This window comes from Pelodiscus sinensis, chromosome 1 (assembly GCF_049634645.1).
Source record: "Pelodiscus sinensis isolate JC-2024 chromosome 1, ASM4963464v1, whole genome shotgun sequence".
NCBI classification, from domain to species: Eukaryota; Metazoa; Chordata; order Testudines; family Trionychidae; genus Pelodiscus; species Pelodiscus sinensis.
In genome coordinates this window covers 27,441,633-27,462,764 of record NC_134711.1, presented here as the reverse complement: position 1 = coordinate 27,462,764, position 21,132 = coordinate 27,441,633, and the positions used below count along the sequence as shown (strand labels likewise).

The 21,132-nt window shown below is 56.6% G+C and overlaps 1 protein-coding gene across 2 annotated transcripts in view; it reads right to left on the bottom strand.

Moving 5' to 3' along the window:
• Positions 1 to 18,574, bottom strand: part of ERGIC2 (ERGIC and golgi 2) — a 51,465-nt gene extending 32,891 nt beyond the window's left edge. The window contains exon 1 of one of the 2 annotated variants that reach the window (XM_075927361.1): positions 18,399 to 18,574. The gene's annotated coding sequence lies outside the window, so the exon portion shown is untranslated. Of the gene's footprint in view, positions 1 to 4,544; positions 5,135 to 18,398 lie in introns of those variants that run through there. The other variant, XM_075927369.1, reaches the window with a different exon arrangement.
• Between the last annotated feature and the right edge of the window lie 2,558 nt (positions 18,575 to 21,132).

The following is a 21,132-nucleotide window of genomic DNA, read 5'->3' as shown; positions in this document are numbered from 1 at the left end:
CTGCTTTTGAAACATACAAGAACAGAATTGCAGCAGAAGCAGCGCAAGTGGAGACTGCTTCAATCCCCACTCGCATAGTTTCTGCAGCGCCTCTACCATCCCTGCCCCCCATGGAGCTGGTGCTGGGGGGAACCGGTTTTTAAGCCGGCTCTCCCCAGTACTGGCTCTCGTTCCCCCTACCCCTCCCACACACACTTTGCTGCCTCTCTCTGATAGAGGCAGCGGGGGGGAGGCAACTAGCCTCATCACTAGTCGACTATCCAATAAGCTTCTGCTTATCGGATAATCGACTAGTCTCTTACATCCCTAGCAGCATCCACACAATATATATCACCTGTATGGCCATGATGATAGGGATGTCAATGCATAGTCAAGTACACAGTTAAGCCTGGGGTTATCAACTACACTCACGCCCCCCGCCCATTCTGTCTCTGTATTAGGGGCAGCAAGGGGGGAGGGGAACGAGAGCCAGTGGTGTGGGGAGCTGGCTTAAAAGCTGACTCCCCATGAGCACCTGATCTACAAGCCATCTGCCCCTCCCCTTGGGTTGTTGTTTCTGATAGAGAAGCAGCAGAATGGAAGGTGAAGGGGGCAGGTGGGAGCCAGCACATGCAGGAAGCCGGCTTTCAAACCAGGTCCTTGCATGTATCAGCTCACACAAGCGGCCTGCTCCCCATCAGAGAGGTTTCTGCAAAGCATTCTCTGTCTGCTGCGGGCCCAGGCTTGCCACTGACAGAGGCTGCTGAGCGGGATGCCAGCACAGCCTCTGTCCATAGGGAGCTTGGGCCCCCCTGCAAACAGGCACTGCTGCTGGCCTGCGCTGCTGCCTCTGTTACAGAGGCAGCAACGCAGGGTGCCAGGAGCACACTGGCGGCCAACCCCACCCCCCCAGGGACTATCGAATAGCTGTGTAACCAATAATATTTTGTGCAGTTACATAACTATTCAATTAATCTCTAACAACCCTACATGAGGCTGTCACATGGGTCGCAGCAGTGTGCTGACTGGGCCACAAACAGCCTGAAGGCCACAGACTGAGAGCCACTGACTTAAGCAGTCTTAATACATCATAAAAGAGCATAAAAGATATTAAAACTCCTGTAAAGGATTTGCCATTCATCTTTAAGACCTCAGTTCTTCAAAAGTCTACGAACATGCTTAACGGAAATTCATACAGGACTATTCCTGTGCGTGCACAAGTCTTCACAAGACCAGGGCCTAAGGCTGCCGGTATAGTAATATCAAAAAGGGTGGGATACATTAATCAAAAATAAAACGTGGGCTGAATTTCAGGAGAAATCTGCTAAAAAATGAAAACAGATACCATGAGCAAATAGCCTTCAGAGAAAAAGCATGGAAGCCAAATGCGTTTAAAACTTGACTAAATAAAGCACTGGTAAATTTTTCCAGTAGGTCATTTTAATCTTGGGATTATTCCCTTCTCACTTGTAGTGCTCGAGTCCCCCCCCCCCCCCCCCCCCCCCCACCCCCCACACCTTGTATTTTGTATAGTCTTGTATCTTGATGCTGCCAAATCAGAATTTTGTGTTTAACCAGTTAACTGCTTAAACGGTGTGGGAAGTGGGCCACTCCAGCCCAGCCCGTAGCATGATGGGCTGCTCCTGCTGCACAGGGGGCCTCCTGCAGGCAGGGGCTGCTCTGACCAGGATGGAACAGCCCAGCCAGGCCACCAGTTAACTGGGTAAGCATCACCCAATAAGGGCAATGCTTACTAGTTAACTTGTTAACCATTGACATCCCTAGTTACCATAGACAGGATGAAGAGATAAAATGTGGAGATATTCATTTAACTTAAAATAGGAATTATACAAAAATTTGGAGCTTAATTAAATGTAAATTAAGAGGCATAGTCACCAGATAGAAATGCCTAAAAGCTGTATGGGCATAATTTAAAAAAAATACAATACAGGTTCAAACTAGATGTATAAAGCAAACAAAAAATAAAGACAGTAAGAGGACCTACCTAAACAATGCTGCCATTGGTAAACAACAGAAATAGGCAGTTAGAGACAAAGACATCACTTAAAAAATGCAAGTCAAGCCCTACTAAGGAAAACAAAGGAGCATAAACTCTCACAAATTAAGTATAATTAGGCAGTCTGAAAAAGAATTTAAAGAGCAACTAGCAAGAGAGACACATGAATTTTTTTTATTTTATTTTTGTTACATATATCAGAAGCAGGAATTCTGCCAAACAATCCAGGGGGCCACTGCACACTCAAGGTGCTGAAGGAGGATTCAAGGAAGAAAGAGCCATTGATGAGAAGCCAAATTAATTCTTCACCGCAAAGAAGGGGAGGGAGATTTCCATACCTGACACTTACTTTTTAAGTGACAAATCTAAGGAAATGTCCCAAAGTTAGATGGCAGTAAAAGAGGTCTTGGAATTGATAACAAATCCCTGGGACCAGATAGTATTCAGAACTTTTGGGTGAAGAAACTCAAATATGAAATTGCAAAATTAACTATGGCATGTAACATCACTTAAATCGGCCTCTGTACCAGACTACTGAAAGATAGCTAATACAATACCCTCACATTTTAAAGAAAATCTCCAAAGCAGAGATGTTCACGTATAGTTGAGTAAACGATTAACCAATAAACCTAGGCTTATCATTTAATCCTATTGACTACACACACTCCCCTTTCTCCCTTGCTGCCTCCGATGTGAAGGAGCAAGAATCAATGCCTGTGAGGAGCTGGTTTAAGTGGGCTCCCCACGAGCACTGGATCCATTTATTTAACAGAAAGGCAGCAGTGCGGGGTGGCAGAAGGCTCCCAAGGAATGAGGCCAGACTATGCTGGCGGCCAGCCCTGCCTCCAAGGACTATCAAATAGAATCATGGAATACTACAAATGGAAGGGACATCAAAAGATCAAGTCCAGTCCCCTGCCCTCACAACAGGACCAAGCACCATCTAGATCAGTGGTCCCCAACATGGTGCCCGCGGGTGCCAAAAGGCTGGGGACCACTTATCTAGATCATTCCTGATAGGTGTCTATCCAACCTGCTCTGAAATATCTCCAGTGATGGAGATTCCATAACCTCCTTAGGCAATTTATTCCAGCATTAACCATCCTGACAATTCGTAAGTTTTTCCTAGTAACCAACCTAAACCTCCCTTGCTGCAGTTTAAACCCACTGCTTCTTGTCTTATCATCAGAGGCCAAGGAAAACAATTTTTTTCCCTCCTCCTTGTAACATCCGTTAGTTGTGTCACTGCTAAAAATTTCATGCAGTTACATAACTATTCAATTACATGATATCTAACATCCCTATCCAAAGGTAATCCTGGCAATTTCAGGGCAATATGCCTATATTCAGCAACAGGAAAACTGGTTGAAACTATAGAAAAGAACAGAATTATCCAACACATAGAAGAACACAATCTGTTGGGGAAAACTCAATATGGCTTTTGAAAAGAGAAATCATGCCTCACCAATCTATTAGAATTCAATTAGGGGCTCAAGAAACACATGAGCCAGAGTGATATGGTGGATACTGTATACTTGAACCAGGTCTCTCACAAAAGGCTTTTAAGCAAAGCAAGCAGTAGCAGAATAAGGAAAAGCTCCCCTCTTGAATCAGTAATTGGTTACAACCGTGGTCCCCAACCCAGTGCCCGCGGGCGCCATGGCGCCCGCTGGGCTCTTTACATGCGCCCGCGGAGCAATCTGGGCTGGCCCTGGCCCTGGCCCTGGCCCTGGCCCTGGCCCTGGCCCTGCCCCTGGGCGTGCGGCAGGTGCCAGCCCCGGGCGCATGGCCGGTCCCGGCCCTGGGTGCGCCGCGCGTGCCCTGGCCCCAGCAGCGCCACGCGTGCCCTTGCCGGCTCCGGAGCCGGCCTTGGCCCCGCCCCCGGGGCGCCGCGCGTGCCCTGGCCCCGGCGCCGGCCCCAGCCTTGGCCCCGCCCCCTGGCGCACGGCGCTTACGGGGGGGGCGCGCCGGCCCCGGGCGCACGGCGCTTGCCGGGGGGGGGGGGGGGGGGCGCGCCGGCCCCGGGCGCGTGGCGCTTGCGGGGGAAAGGGGCGCCGGCCCCCGGGCGCGCGGCGCTTACGAGGGGGGGCGCCGGCCCCCGTAAGCGCCGTGTGCCTGGGGGGCGCCAGCCCCGGGCATGTGGCTATGGGGGGGGGCCGGCCCCGGGTGCGTGGCTATGGGGGGGGCCCGGTCCCGTGGCTATGGGGGGGGGCCCGGCCCCGGGCGGGCAAGTGTCCCCGCCCCCTGGCGCCCGGCGGGCGAACGGCCACGCCCCCTGGCGCCCGGCAACCTGAAAAGGTTGGGGACCACTGGGTTACAAGATACAGGTTGAACCCTCTCTAGTCTGGCACTCTCAGACCCTAACCGGTGCCAAACCAGAGAATTTGCGGTCATATTGTCTAGCAGCATTACCAATACTTCCATTGCTTACTGGGCTCTTAGAAGACATGTAGATGTAAATTAGAGCTAAATAACAGCACAAAACACTGAGGACCAGGACTGGTGGCTATAAGCAAACATTATGGGATTGCAGGAAATGTAGACACACCCCTGATAAGTAGACATCCAGATAACTAAAATCATGCAAGACCACGGATGTTGCTGGACCAGAGTGTCAGATTAGAGAGGTTCAACCTGTAGGAAGCAGAGTAGGAATAAATGGTCAGTTCTCACAGAAGAGAGGGCTAAATACAAGTATTCTCCAAGAATCTGTACTAGGATTAGTGCTCTTCAACATATTAATAGGTGATCTGGGAAAAGGGGTAAACAAAAAGGCGGCAAAGTTTGCAGACTACAAAATTATTCAAGATATTCAAGTCCAAAACATACTGTGAAGAATTAAAAAGGAGTCTCACAAAACTGGCTGACTGGACAACAAAATGGCAGATGAAATTCAATGTTGATAAGCGCAACCTAATGCACATTGGAAAACATAATCCCAATTGTACATATATATGAAATAATGGACTCTAAATAAGCTGTTACCATTCAAGAAAGATCTTGGAGTTATTGTGAATAGCTCTCTGAAAATATATCTGCTTAATGTACAGCAGCAGTCAAAAAAGCTAAAATTCTGTTAACTACCATTAGGAAATGGATAAATAATAAAACAGAAAACATTATGTTCTTTTATAAATCCATGGCCCACCATCACCTTCAATACTGCATGCAGTTCCCGTCTTCCCATCCCACAAAAAAAAAAAAAAAAAAAAAAAAAAAAAAAACACACCACGAAAATGTAATAGACAGCTAGTTTAAAACAAACATAAGGAAGTGTTTCTTTATACAGTGTCTGTGGAACTTCTTACCAGGGGATGCTGTGGAGGGTATAAATGGGTTCAAATAAGAATTAGGCAAATTCATGGAAGACAGTTCTATCAATGGCTATTAGCCAAGCTTCTGGACACTCTCAGAAGACAGATATTGGGCTAGATGGACCATTAGTCTGACCCAGTATGGTCATTCTTATGAATTATCCAAGGAGGAAATTAGCATCTCATAATCTTCGGGCATAGAATTGCTTAGCAGGAATAAAGATGACTAATGGACACATTTTCTGTCAGATATATTCTCATCAGTATAACTTTTTAGTCATTATGAATATTGCCTCAGAGAAAAATTCTAGTTCTGTATCTCTTCCCTTGAAAAGGATTCATAAAAATCACAGAATACTAGAACTGGAAGGGACCTTGAGAGGTCATCAAGTCTAGTCCCCTGCACTCACGGCAAGGCCAACCGCCATAGATCATCCCTGCCACATGTTTATCTAACTTGCTCTTAAATATATCCAATGATGGAGATGCCACAACCCCCCTAGGCAATTTATTCCAGTGCTTAACCACTCTGATAGCTAGGAAGTTTTTCCTAATGTCTACCCTAAACCTCCCTGTAATTTAAGCCCATTGTCCTATCATCAGAGGGTAGGAACAATTTTTCCCCCTCCTCCTTGTACAGTAAACTTCTGATAATCTGGCACCTTTAAGACTCAGGGGTTGCCGGATTATCAAATATGCCGGACTATCGGAAGGGGGGCTATGATGGGGGTGGGGTGGGGAGATGCCACCCCAAATCCCCTCACAGCCCCCCCTTCCGATAGTCCGGCTCTGCCCCAGGCGTCCCTGATTCAGCTGCTGCTTGTCAGTTTCAGCAGCGGCTGAATCGGGGACGTCTGCAGCAGAGCAGCTGGAGTGCTGCCGGGTTGGTCCGGTAGCACCGACCCTTCGCGCTGCGAGACCAACCCGGCAGCACCCCAGCTGCTCTTGGGGATGCCTGGGGCAGAGCAGCTGGGGTGCTGCCGGGTTGGTCCCGCAGCACCGCTCCTGAGCGCTACCGGACCAACCCGGCAGCACCCCAGCTGCTCTGCCCCAGGTGTCCCTAAGTCAGATGCTGCTGAAACTGACCAGCGGCTGACTCCGGGAAGCCGGGGCAGAGCAGCTCTGCCTCGGGCTTCCTGGAGTCAGCCGCTGGTCAGTTTCAGCAGCGGCTTAATCAGGGACAGCTGGGGTGCTGCCGGGTTGGTCCCACAGCGCCGCTCCTGAGCGCTACCGGACCAACCGGGCAGCACTCCAGCTGCTCTGCCCCCGGCTTCCCCGATTCAGCCGCTGGTCAGTTTTAGCAGCAGCTGAATCAGGGAAGCTGGGGGCAGAGCAGCTCCAAAGGTCCGGCTGCTGGGAGCACTTCCGGGTTCCTGATGGTGCTGGACCATCAGAGTTTTACTGTAATATGCTTTTAGGTACTTGAAAGCTATTATCGTGTACCCTCTCAGTCTTCTCTTTTCTAAATTAAACAAGCCTAATTTTCACATTTTCCCTTACAAATCATGTTTTTCTAGACCTTTAATCATTTTTGTTGCCCTTCTTCAGACCTCCAATTTCTCCACATCTTTCCTGAAATATGGTGTCGAGAACTGGACACACTACTCCAGCAGAGAAGAGCAGAAGAATTATTTCTCATGTCTTGCCCACAACACTCCCATTAAACGCATTCCAGAATAATATTTGAATTGATTGAAACTTGAGATTATTGTTCTAAATATCCAACACTTACAGAGCAGAAAAAAAGACAGATTGAAAAATTTTCTGTACCCCTGAAACGCAAGCTCTAAGGAAACATGATAAAGATACAGGGAAATACAAGCCTTGATAAAGAACATGAATACAGTTACTCCCATTTCCAATATTTTAAAGGGTGGAGCAAGTTCATCAGACAAGAGAATTGCAATGTGAGTGCCCAAGTGAGTAAAGTTGGAAAAGACAACTGCATTCCTCTTGGTATTAAGACATTTAAATTTGAGAAAGAATAAATTACAAATTAGAAGGAACAGAAAATAAATGTGTGGACATGGGTGGGGGGGAAGATAGCTCCAGTCTTTCAGGACTTGGGAAACACTGAATTGTAATGGGGGAAGCACACAAGAACATAAATAAGTTCTCATTGAATTCTAGTCAGTCTATCTTGGGCATTTTGATAATCCTGGTGCTATTTGGACAATAATTAACTGGACTGACACACAACAGAGAGCACAGAAAAAAGGAGCAACATCTGCTACAGAAGATACAAGACTGAGGCAAATATGACTTTACAACCTGAATTCTCCTTATCTTGGAGCCAACTGGCTCGCAGTGCAAGTTACAGCATTCTTAAGGCTCTTATGTACAGCAATCGAAGGGCATAAGGAGCCATTCTGCAGCCAGTAACTGTGTTGGCCGAATGCCTTTTGTCCCCGAAATGTTTCCTACAATTGGGGCTAGAAGGAGCAACTGGCAGAGATTCAATCACCAGTGAAGTGGATTGGCTGGAATGCTTGCTACCTTGCATCACCAGCAAGACCAGATTAGGTTTTTTGTTGTTTTTATACAATAATCTCTATAAAAGTCTATGAAAACAAAATACTGCATTAAAATGATTTTCCTGAATCCAAGAAAAAAAGTGACAAGTAAACTGTAATAACATATTTAATTATATCATGTTAATTCAGCATACACACTAATCATAATGAATTTGAGTACTAAGGTACTTATCCAGGCTACTGTTTGTAAGTAAGACTCACAGTCTTAATTCTGTGCTTTTTCAAACATGCCTCTAAGAGACGGCAGCCTATCAGCAGCTGCCGAATTACCTTGATCAGCCCATTAGATAAAGGGAGTAGAGAATCAGGAAGTCCACTTTGTGAGAACTGAAACATGTCAGAAGTTTATTATGCTGCAAGCAAAAGATCTGACCTTACTTCCTTACTTCCTTCTTCCTATGCAAATTTGGTTAACAACAGTATTTATTAAAACCCACACCACAAATTAAGAATAGGACTCATTCATGTAAACAGTCTTGCTTTAAAAAATATATATCAGTGATTTTTGCAGGTCCTTATGTTTGTGGGGAAGGGAATCATCTAAGAGGTCTCAAATCTGAGCAAGCCACAAAAAAAGAAGCAGGACAGAGGGGGAAAAAATCCAAGAATTGGGATGTTATTATGCAGCTCAGCCAGCACAGATAGGTACATATACGTAAGTGTGCACAGGCTGGAATATTGTAACTATGCCAAAAATGTCAGACGGAGATAACAGAAGGCACATTGGGACAGAATAAAGTGACCAAATTATGAAGCAAGTTTAGAGACTTCTCTTCATCACACTTCTCTTTAAAATAAAAATAATATTATTATGCACTTGACATTAGGTCAAATCTGAAAACTGCAAGTGGAACACATACCAGTAAAATCAAATTCTGGCAAGCAGGTCAGGGACTCAACAGAAGATAAACAACACTGAATTTAATCCACAAAACTATTACAAAAGCTGCAGACAGCAACATGGGGCTCGACTCAATAATGTAAGTGAGACTTTTTGAGATTGTGAGTGAGAAAGGGCAAGTAAGAGGTGCTTAAGACTAATATTATTACAGGTAACAAGGAGAACTACAAGAGCCACAAACACTCTCTATACCAGGGAACGGGTAGGAGTACAAGAGAGAGAGAAGATAGCTAAAAAAAGAGATGAAGGAAATGCAGAGAACAACAACAAAGAGGGGGATGAAAGGATGGTGGTAATCAGAGGGGAGAATGAGGTAAAGAGGTGTGCAGGAGACATAATCGGATGGGGGCAGGAGATAAAGAGACGGGGAGGGTGAGGCAAGGGTCCAAAAGGACACATGGGGGAAAAGAGCTAGCCAGGGACTAAGGAGAGGCTATTTGGAGAGAGGGGAAGAGGTAGGAACAACGGGGTGCAAAAGAACAGGAGCGTTACAGATGGAGGGAGTGGGAGCACCTTAGGAGGGATATGGGGGATTAGAAAGGAATGTTGGGGGGGAGCAGGGAAATGGGAGTGTCAGGAACACAGGATGCTCAGGGTGAGGGATACAGGAGTTTTAGGGTGAGGGGCAGGGAAATGGATAAGGATGAGGGATACATGGAGCAGGAGGACTGAAGGACAGGAGGCTTGGGAGATTCATGGGTTTGGGAGACAGGAAGTTTGGGGAATACAGAGAAAAGGGGCTTGGCACAAGGTATTCAGGGTGAGGCAGGATATTGAGTCTTGGGAATATGTGGGGAGGGGACTCAGAATGAGAAGGAATATAGCATTTGGGGAATATGCAGGGAGGAGGCTCAGGGTGAGAAGATATATGGGAATTGGGGGGCAGGAGAGATAGGGGGATACATGGGCTAGGGGACACAGAGTGCTCAGAGTGAGCGATACAGGGCCTACGGCAGCAGGCTGGGGAACACATGAGACGGGAGATAAGTAAGATGGAAGCTCAAGGTGCAGTGGGATATGGGGTTGGAGATAGAGCTGCAGGGGGCTCAGTGTGGGGGATATGTGGGGTAAGGAATCAAAGTGAGAAGGGATATGGGGATTGGGAGATACATGAGGAGGGGAATGCTGGTGGAGGATGCAAGGCCTCGGAGGGATACGGGGGCTGAGGGCGCAGGGGCTCGGAGGGATACGGGGGTGGGATACGTGGGCTGAGGGCGCAGGGGCTCGGAGGAATACGGGGGTGGGGATACGTGAGGGTGAGGGCGCAGGGGCTCGGAGGGATACGGGGGTGGGGTTACGTGGGGGTGAGGGCGCAGGGGCTCGGAGGGATACGGGGGTGGGGATACGTGGGGGTGAGGGCGCAGGGGCTCGGAGGGATACGGGGGTGGGGATACGTGGGGTGAGGGCGCAGGGGCTCGGAGGGATACGGGGGTGGGGATACGTGGGGGTGAGGGCGCAGGGGCTCAGAGGGGTACGGGGATGGGGATACGTGGGGGTGAGGGCGCAGGGGCTCGGAGGCGTACGTTGGTGGGGATACGTGGGCTGAGGGCGCAGGGGCTCGGAGGGATACGGGGGTGGGGATACGTGGGGCTGAGGGCGCAGGGGCTCGGAGGGATACGGGGGTGGGGATACGTGGGGGTGAGGGCGCAGGGGCTCGGAGGGATACGGGGGTGGGGATACGTGGGCTGAGGGCGCAGGGGCTCAGAGGCTTACGGGGGTGGGGATACGTGGGCTGAGGGCGCAGGGGCTCGGAAGGATACGGGGGTGGGGATACGTGGGGGTGAGGGCGCAGGGGCTCGGAGGGATACGGGGGTGGGGATACATGGGGGTGAGGGCGCAGGGGCTCGGAGGGATACGGGGGTGGGGATACGTGGGGGTGAGGGCACAGGGGCTCGGAGGGGTACGGGGGTGGGGATACGGGGCTGAGGGCACAGGGGCTCCGAGGGATACGGGGTGGGGTTACGTGGGGGTGAGGGCGCAGGGGCTCGGAGGGATACGGGGGTGGGGATACGTGGGGGTGAGGGCGCAGGGGCTCGGAGGGATACGGGGGTGGGGATACGTGGGCTGAGGGCGCAGGGGCTCGGAGGCGTACGGGGGTGGGGATACGTGGGGGTGAGGGCGCAGGGCTCGGAGGGATACGGGGGTGGGGATACGGGGGCTGAGGGCGCAGGAGCTCGGAGGGAGACGGGGGTGGGGATACGGGGGCTGAGGGCGCAGGGGCTCGGAGGGATACGGGGGTGGGGATACGTGGGGGTGAGGGCGCAGGGGCTCGGAGGGATACGGGGGTGGGGATACGTGGGGTGAGGGCGCAGGGGCTCGGAGGGATACGGGGGTGGGGATACGTGGGGGTGAGGGCGCAGGGGCTCAGAGGGGTACGGGGATGGGGATACGTGGGGGTGAGGGCGCAGGGGCTCGGAGGCGTACGTTGGTGGGGATACGTGGGCTGAGGGCGCAGGGGCTCGGAGGGATACGGGGGTGGGGATACGTGGGGCTGAGGGCGCAGGGGCTCGGAGGGATACGGGGGTGGGGATACGTGGGGGTGAGGGCGCAGGGGCTCGGAGGGATACGGGGGTGGGGATACGTGGGCTGAGGGCGCAGGGGCTCAGAGGCTTACGGGGGTGGGGATACGTGGGCTGAGGGCGCAGGGGCTCGGAAGGATACGGGGGTGGGGATACGTGGGGGTGAGGGCGCAGGGGCTCGGAGGGATACGGGGGTGGGGATACATGGGGGTGAGGGCGCAGGGGCTCGGAGGGATACGGGGGTGGGGATACGTGGGGGTGAGGGCACAGGGGCTCGGAGGGGTACGGGGGTGGGGATACGGGGCTGAGGGCACAGGGGCTCCGAGGGATACGGGGTGGGGTTACGTGGGGGTGAGGGCGCAGGGGCTCGGAGGGATACGGGGGTGGGGATACGTGGGGGTGAGGGCGCAGGGGCTTGGAGGGATACGGGGGTGGGGATACGTGGGGTGAGGGCGCAGGGGCTCGGAGGGATACGGGGGTGGGGATACGTGGGGGTGAGGGCGCAGGGGCTCGGAGGGGTACGGGGATGGGGATACGTGGGGGTGAGGGCGCAGGGGCTCGGAGGCGTACGTTGGTGGGGATACGTGGGCTGAGGGCGCAGGGGCTCGGAGGGATACGGGGGTGGGGATACGTGGGGCTGAGGGCGCAGGGGCTCGGAGGGATACGGGGGTGGGGATACGTGGGGGTGAGGGCGCAGGGGCTCGGAGGGATACGGGGGTGGGGATACGTGGGCTGAGGGCGCAGGGGCTCGGAAGGATACGGGGGTGGGGATACGTGGGGGTGAGGGCGCAGGGGCTCGGAGGGATACGGGGGTGGGGATACGTGGGGGTGAGGGCGCAGGGGCTCGGAGGGATACGGGGGTGGGGATACGTGGGCTGAGGGCGCAGGGGCTCGGAGGGGTACGGGGGTGGGGATACGTGGGGGTGAGGGCGCAGGGCTCGGAGGGATACGGGGGTGGGGATACGGGGGCTGAGGGCGCAGGAGCTCGGAGGGAGACGGGGGTGGGGATACGGGGGCTGAGGGCGCAGGGCTCGGAGGGAGACGGGGGTGGGGATACGGGGGCTGAGGGCGCAGGGCTCGGAGGGAGACGGGGGTGGGGATACGGGGGCTGAGGGCGCAGGGGCTCGGAGGGATACGGGGATGGGGATACGGGGGCTGAGGGCGCAGGGGCTCGGAGGGATACGGGGGTGGGGATACGGGGGCTGAGGGCGCAGGGGCTCGGAGGGATACGGGGGTGGGGATACGGGGGCTGAGGGCGCAGGGGCTCGGAGGGATACGGGGGTGGGATACGGGGGCTGAGGGCGCAGGGGCTCGGAGGGATACGGGGGTGGGGATACGGGGGCTGAGGGCGCAGGGGCTCGGAGGGATACGGGGGTGGGATACGGGGGCTGAGGGCGCAGGGGCTCGGAGGGATACGGGGGTGGGGATACGGGGGCTGAGGGCCCAGGGGCTCGGAGGGATACGGGGGTGGGATACGTGGGGGTGAGGGCGCAGGGCTCGGAGGGATACGGGGGTGGGGATACGGGGGCTGAGGGCGCAGGGGCTCGGAGGGATACGGGGGTGGGATACGGGGGCTGAGGGCGCAGGGGCTCGGAGGGATACGGGGGTGGGGATACGGGGGCTGAGGGCGCAGGGGCTCGGAGGGATACGGGGGTGGGATACGTGGGGGTGAGGGCGCAGGGCTCGGAGGGATACGGGGGTGGGATACGTGGGGGTGAGGGCGCAGGAGCTCGGAGGGATACGGGGGTGGGATACGTGGGGGTGAGGGCGCAGGGCTCGGAGGGATACGGGGGTGGGATACGGGGGCTGAGGGCGCAGGGGCTCGGAGGGATACGGGGGTGGGGATACGGGGGCTGAGGGCGCAGGGGCTCGGAGGGATACGGGGGTGGGATACGTGGGGGTGAGGGCGCAGGGCTCGGAGGGATACGGGGGTGGGATACGTGGGGGTGAGGGCGCAGGGGCTCGGAGGGATACGGGGGTGGAGATACGGGGGGTGAGGGCGCAGGGGCTCGGAGGGATACGGGGGTGGGATACGTGGGGGTGAGGGCGCAGGGGCTCGGAGGGATACGGGGGTGGGGATACGGGGGCTGAGGGCGCAGGGGCTCGGAGGGATACGGGGGTGGGGATACGGGGGCTGAGGGCGCAGGGGCTCGGAGGGATACGGGGGTGGGATACGGGGGCTGAGGGCGCAGGGGCTCGGAGGGATACGGGGGTGGGGATACGGGGGCTGAGGGCGCAGGGGCTCGGAGGGATACGGGGGTGGGATACGTGGGGGTGAGGGCGCAGGGCTCGGAGGGATACGGGGGTGGGATACGTGGGGGTGAGGGCGCAGGGCTCGGAGGGAGACGGGGGTGGGGATACGGGGGCTGAGGGCGCAGGGCTCGGAGGGATACGGGGGTGGGGATACGGGGGCTGAGGGCGCAGGGCTCGGAGGGATACGGGGGTGGGGATACGGGGGCTGAGGGCGCAGGGCTCGGAGGGATACGGGGGTGGGGATACGTGGGCTGAGGGCGCAGGGGCTCGGAGGGATACGGGGGTGGGGATACGGGGGCTGAGGGCGCAGGGCTCGGAGGGATACGGGGGTGGGGATACGTGGGCTGAGGGCGCAGGGGCTCGGAGGGATACGGGGGTGGGGATACGTGGGCTGAGGGCGCAGGGCTCGGAGGGATACGGGGGTGGGGATACGTGGGGGTGAGGGCGCAGGAGCTCGGAGGGATACGGGGGTGGGGATACGTGGGCTGAGGGCGCAGGGCTCGGAGGGATACGGGGGTGGGGATACGTGGGCTGAGGGCGCAGGGCTCGGAGGGATACGGGGGTGGGGATACGGGGGCTGAGGGCGCAGGGCTCGGAGGGATACGGGGGTGGGGATACGGGGGCTGAGGGCGCAGGGCTCGGAGGGATACGGGGGTGGGGATACGGGGCTGAGGGCGCAGGGCTCGGAGGGATACGGGGGCTGAGGGCGCAGGGCTCGGAGGGATACGGGGGCTGAGGGCGCAGGGCTCGGAGGGATACGGGGGTGGGGATACGTGGGCTGAGGGCGCAGGGGCTCGGAGGGATACGGGGGTGGGGATACGGGGGCTGAGGGCGCAGGGCTCGGAGGGATACGGGGGTGGGGATACGTGGGCTGAGGGCGCAGGGGCTCGGAGGGATACGGGGGTGGGGATACGTGGGCTGAGGGCGCAGGGCTCGGAGGGATACGGGGGTGGGGATACGTGGGGGTGAGGGCGCAGGAGCTCGGAGGGATACGGGGGTGGGGATACGTGGGCTGAGGGCGCAGGGCTCGGAGGGATACGGGGGTGGGGATACGTGGGCTGAGGGCTCAGGGCTCGGAGGGATACGGGGGTGGGGATACGGGGGCTGAGGGCGCAGGGCTCGGAGGGATACGGGGGTGGGGATACGGGGGCTGAGGGCGCAGGGCTCGGAGGGATACGGGGGTGGGGATACGGGGCTGAGGGCGCAGGGCTCGGAGGGATACGGGGGCTGAGGGCGCAGGGCTCGGAGGGATACGGGGGCTGAGGGCGCAGGAGCTCGGAGGGATACGGGGGTGGGGATACGTGGGCTGAGGGCGCAGGGGCTCGGAGGGATACGGGGGGTGGGGATACGGGGGCTGAGGGCGCAGGGGCTCGGAGGGATACGGGGGTGGGGATACGGGGCTGAGGGCGCAGGGCTCGGAGGGATACGTGGGCTGAGGGCGCAGGAGCTCGGAGGGATACGGGGGTGGGGATACGGGGGCTGAGGGCGCAGGGCTCGGAGGGATACGGGGGTGGGGATACGGGGCTGAGGGCGCAGGGCTCGGAGGGATACGGGGGCTGAGGGCGCAGGGCTCGGAGGGATACGGGGGCTGAGGGCGCAGGGGCTCGGAGGGATACGGGGGTGGGATACGTGGGGGTGAGGGCGCAGGGCTCGGAGGGATACGGGGGTGGGATACCGGGCTGAGGGCGCAGGGGCTCGGAGGGATACGGGGGTGGGATACGGGGCTGAGGGCGCAGGGCTCGGAGGGATACGGGGGTGGGATACGGGGCTGAGGGCGCAGGGGCTCGGAGGGATACGGGGGTGGGATACGTGGGCTGTGGGCGCAGGGCTCGGAGGGATACGGGGGTGGGATACGTGGGGGTGAGGGCGCAGGGCTCGGAGGGATACGGGGGTGGGATACGGGGCTGAGGGCGCAGGGGCTCGGAGGGATACGGGGGTGGGATACGGGGGCTGAGGGCGCAGGGGCTCGGAGGGATACGGGGGTGGGGATACGGGGGCTGAGGGCCCAGGGGCTCGGAGGGATACGGGGGTGGGATACGTGGGGGTGAGGGCGCAGGGCTCGGAGGGATACGGGGGTGGGGATACGGGGGCTGAGGGCGCAGGGGCTCGGAGGGATACGGGGGTGGGATACGGGGGCTGAGGGCGCAGGGGCTCGGAGGGATACGGGGGTGGGGATACGGGGGCTGAGGGCGCAGGGGCTCGGAGGGATACGGGGGTGGGATACGTGGGGGTGAGGGCGCAGGGCTCGGAGGGATACGGGGGTGGGATACGTGGGGGTGAGGGCGCAGGAGCTCGGAGGGATACGGGGGTGGGATACGTGGGGGTGAGGGCGCAGGGCTCGGAGGGATACGGGGGTGGGATACGGGGGCTGAGGGCGCAGGGGCTCGGAGGGATACGGGGGTGGGGATACGGGGGCTGAGGGCGCAGGGGCTCGGAGGGATACGGGGGTGGGATACGTGGGGGTGAGGGCGCAGGGCTCGGAGGGATACGGGGGTGGGATACGTGGGGGTGAGGGCGCAGGGGCTCGGAGGGATACGGGGGTGGAGATACGGGGGGTGAGGGCGCAGGGGCTCGGAGGGATACGGGGGTGGGATACGTGGGGGTGAGGGCGCAGGGGCTCGGAGGGATACGGGGGTGGGGATACGGGGGCTGAGGGCGCAGGGGCTCGGAGGGATACGGGGGTGGGGATACGGGGGCTGAGGGCGCAGGGGCTCGGAGGGATACGGGGGTGGGATACGGGGGCTGAGGGCGCAGGGGCTCGGAGGGATACGGGGGTGGGGATACGGGGGCTGAGGGCGCAGGGGCTCGGAGGGATACGGGGGTGGGATACGTGGGGGTGAGGGCGCAGGGCTCGGAGGGATACGGGGGTGGGATACGTGGGGGTGAGGGCGCAGGGCTCGGAGGGAGACGGGGGTGGGGATACGGGGGCTGAGGGCGCAGGGCTCGGAGGGATACGGGGGTGGGGATACGGGGGCTGAGGGCGCAGGGCTCGGAGGGATACGGGGGTGGGGATACGGGGGCTGAGGGCGCAGGGCTCGGAGGGATACGGGGGTGGGGATACGTGGGCTGAGGGCGCAGGGGCTCGGAGGGATACGGGGGTGGGGATACGGGGGCTGAGGGCGCAGGGCTCGGAGGGATACGGGGGTGGGGATACGTGGGCTGAGGGCGCAGGGGCTCGGAGGGATACGGGGGTGGGGATACGTGGGCTGAGGGCGCAGGGCTCGGAGGGATACGGGGGTGGGGATACGTGGGGGTGAGGGCGCAGGAGCTCGGAGGGATACGGGGGTGGGGATACGTGGGCTGAGGGCGCAGGGCTCGGAGGGATACGGGGGTGGGGATACGTGGGCTGAGGGCGCAGGGCTCGGAGGGATACGGGGGTGGGGATACGGGGGCTGAGGGCGCAGGGCTCGGAGGGATACGGGGGTGGGGATACGGGGGCTGAGGGCGCAGGGCTCGGAGGGATACGGGGGTGGGGATACGGGGCTGAGGGCGCAGGGCTCGGAGGGATACGGGGGCTGAGGGCGCAGGGCTCGGAGGGATACGGGGGCTGAGGGCGCAGGGCTCGGAGGGATACGGGGGTGGGGATACGTGGGCTGAGGGCGCAGGGGCTCGGAGGGATACGGGGGTGGGGATACGGGGGCTGAGGGCGCAGGGCTCGGAGGGATACGGGGGTGGGGATACGTGGGCTGAGGGCGCAGGGGCTCGGAGGGATACGGGGGTGGGGATACGTGGGCTGAGGGCGCAGGGCTCGGAGGGATACGGGGGTGGGGATACGTGGGGGTGAGGGCGCAGGAGCTCGGAGGGATACGGGGGTGGGGATACGTGGGCTGAGGGCGCAGGGCTCGGAGGGATACGGGGGTGGGGATACGTGGGCTGAGGGCTCAGGGCTCGGAGGGATACGGGGGTGGGGATACGGGGGCTGAGGGCGCAGGGCTCGGAGGGATACGGGGGTGGGGATACGGGGGCTGAGGGCGCAGGGCTCGGAGGGATACGGGGGTGGGGATACGGGGGCTGAGGGCGCAGGGCTCGGAGGGATACGGGGGTGGGGATACGGGGCTGAGGGCGCAGGGCTCGGAGGGATACGGGGGCTGAGGGCGCAGGGCTCGGAGGGATACGGGGGCTGAGGGCGCAGGAGCTCGGAGGGATACGGGGGTGGGGATACGTGGGCTGAGGGCGCAGGGGCTCGGAGGGATACGGGGGGTGGGGATACGGGGGCTGAGGGCGCAGGGGCTCGGAGGGATACGGGGGTGGGGATACGGGGCTGAGGGCGCAGGGCTCGGAGGGATACGTGGGCTGAGGGCGCAGGAGCTCGGAGGGATACGGGGGTGGGGATACGGGGGCTGAGGGCGCAGGGCTCGGAGGGATACGGGGGTGGGGATACGGGGCTGAGGGCGCAGGGCTCGGAGGGATACGGGGGCTGAGGGCGCAGGGCTCGGAGGGATACGGGGGCTGAGGGCGCAGGGGCTCGGAGGGATACGGGGGTGGGATACGTGGGGGTGAGGGCGCAGGGCTCGGAGGGATACGGGGGTGGGATACCGGGCTGAGGGCGCAGGGGCTCGGAGGGATACGGGGGTGGGATACGGGGCTGAGGGCGCAGGGCTCGGAGGGATACGGGGGTGGGATACGGGGCTGAGGGCGCAGGGGCTCGGAGGGATACGGGGGTGGGATACGTGGGCTGTGGGCGCAGGGCTCGGAGGGATACGGGGGTGGGATACGTGGGGGTGAGGGCGCAGGGCTCGGAGGGATACGGGGGTGGGATACGGGGCTGAGGGCGCAGGGCTCGGAGGGATACTTGGGGTGAGGGTGCCGGTGCCGAGGGGCTGGGGGCGGCGAATACCTCGCGGCCGGGCGGCCAGCGAGCGAGCAGCGGCGAGCTCTTACCCGGGCTCGGCTCTGGCAGGCGCTGCTGCGTCTCCGGGTTCGGGTCGGGTCGGGTCCGGGTCCGGGTCCGGGAGCGAGTGTCAAGCGGGCCAATGAGAAGGCCGCGTGCCCTGCTGCCAGCGAGCCCTAAGACGGGGCAGCTAGAAGGGACTGATAATGTGCCCGTCTAGCCCGCCACGGAGGCCGCGCTCTATGATTCTGTTCCTCATCTCGGGGCGGGGCGGGGCGGGGCGTTCCCTTTTCCCCTGAGCCTGCTCGGTTCGTGCGCTTGCTGCCCGTTCGCAGGCTTTCCCCTCGTGAACCTTTGTTAATAGCAGGAGTGGAGCTTTGGCGGGGGGGCTGTTCCCCAGGGTGCAACGTATCAACCTGTAGTAGCCATCTCTAGGGGCGTGCGGCAAACGGGGCCGCTCTGCTCTATACAATTGTCACGTTTTCAATAGAGAACTCAGAAGAATTAAGCGCTATAAACCGTTTTAGTGGGAGTTGTGTTAACTATCTCTGTTCCAGTGACTGGCTAAGTGGCTTATCCACAAGACAAGAGTAAACCCATCTAAACATCAGTTTACTCTCATGTCAGATAGATATAATACTTGTTCACAAAAGATTTGGGATATGAATGTGTGGGAAATGCTTTGAGAGCCATAGATGTAGGGTCATATAAGTGTAGCTTTGTTACTTTCCTTCTAACAATTTCAGGTTACTAGATGTTAAATGAGGTTGCAATTTGCGAATGATTTGTACATTACTGATTGTTAGTTTGCATCTGGGATTCAATGAAATAGCTAATTTGAAATTGTCCCTTTCATTTAGAATATATTTTTTGATTGGTTAATTATAGGTCATGAGGTAAGTAGGTCACTGATCTGCAACCCTGTTTTGAACACAGTTGTATTGTGAAGAGATGACTGACTTTTAAAATTAAAAAACAACAAGTAGTCTGGTAGCACTTAAGACTAACAAAACGTGTAGATGGTATCATGAGCTTTCCTGGGCAGATGGAACTTTCCTGGGCTTTCCTGGGCAGATCCACTTCTTCAGATGACTTCTTCAGAGACCACATCAGCAATCCTAAATCATTATTGCTAGACTAATATGTGTCTCTCTTCATAGATAGCGTATCCAATAATATCCAATAATACAACCATCTGTGTCTTTTGACTTTACTATCAGTTTTGCTGAAGTATTTGAAAAAATAGTTAACATGAAGACATCATATTAGCATTTAGCAGTCAGTATTTAAACAAAGATAGTTACACAGGTGCACTTGGGAACATTGTGGCCTCCGATACATATTAAACAATTACAGATTTATTCAATATTCTATGAAACTTTGTTTCCATGAGTAAATAGTTTGGCATTAATAACTATTGTTTCTAAATGTTCCTTTGAAATTGCATGCACATAAATTGTACATACAAGTCACCTAAGACAATGGGTTTCTCTCCTTTGTAGTCTGATTAATTATTATAGTTATAAATGATTATTTATTGGGTTTCAACGTAATGGTCACAGATAACAGGTCCTGTTCCAGGTGCTATGAGCAATTGATTTAGACCATAAAACTTGGTGAAGCACACATAGGAACTTTAGTTAATACAGACAAAAATAATTAAAATAATAGAAAAGTCAATCTACATAATGATGAGAATAAGATCAGTAAAGTAAGTTCCTGTGTGGTCCATATTTAAATCTTAAATTGTAGAGACCATTGTCAATTAATTAAATAGAGCTGTATTAGGGTCAAACACTGGCACCAAAGTAATGTATGCCCCATACAAGAAATTAAACAGAAGTTGTTTTTAAGTTACATAACATGACTTATGGGTGCGCTGATGAAAATACTTATTTTCTTATAATATTTAGGGATAATTTATTGCACCTATCCAGGTAGCTCGATTCTTTAGTTTCTGTTTAAAAGACAGATAATTGGTATTCTAGATAAAGATATTAAATTGGTATTAACTTAATTATTTTTTCAATGTAAGTTTATTAAGGTTGTGACAATTGTATTTGATATACTTCTTTCATTACCATTTTTAATACAATTGTTTTCGTTTACCAAATCACTACAGGAAACCCTCACCGTTTGTGGAGCATGCAGGCACACATCCACCATGAATTGTGAAATTCACAAATACTGGGAGTTGCAGTTCCTGGCCCCAGCGCTGAACTCCTTATGGCACCCAAACTCACTGCAGCTCCCAGGAGCTGTGGGGAACTCCTGCAGCTCTCAGGAGAAGTGGGAAAATTCGCTGTGGCTCCAAGCAGTTGCAGGAACTCATCTTAGCTGCTGGGAGCCACGGGGAACTCACGGTGTAAAATAGTTTGCCACCAGAACAACCTGTCTTGAGCTATGATTTCTAGGTAACCAGAAGATATGCTGCATGACTTTGTTAACTTTGAAGAGATCTTTATAATGCTTATACTGACCACCAATAGAGCGGTTTCCGGAACAAGCTGGCTGTAGAAGACCATATTTGGTGTATCATTCAGCCTCATAACATGACAAATCTAGTGAAACTGTTTGTCCATAAGCATTGCTTCAACACCCATGACACCACGCAGCTAAGGATCTCTGTATTAGGAATTTTGTCCCACCAATTCACATGGGCGATCTTTCTGAGGCAGAGCATATGGAACCGATCAAGTTTCAAAATGTGATGGCAACATCTGGTCTATGACTGACCAATACAGCAGGATATTCAGGACAACTTCTTGATAAATTTCATATGAA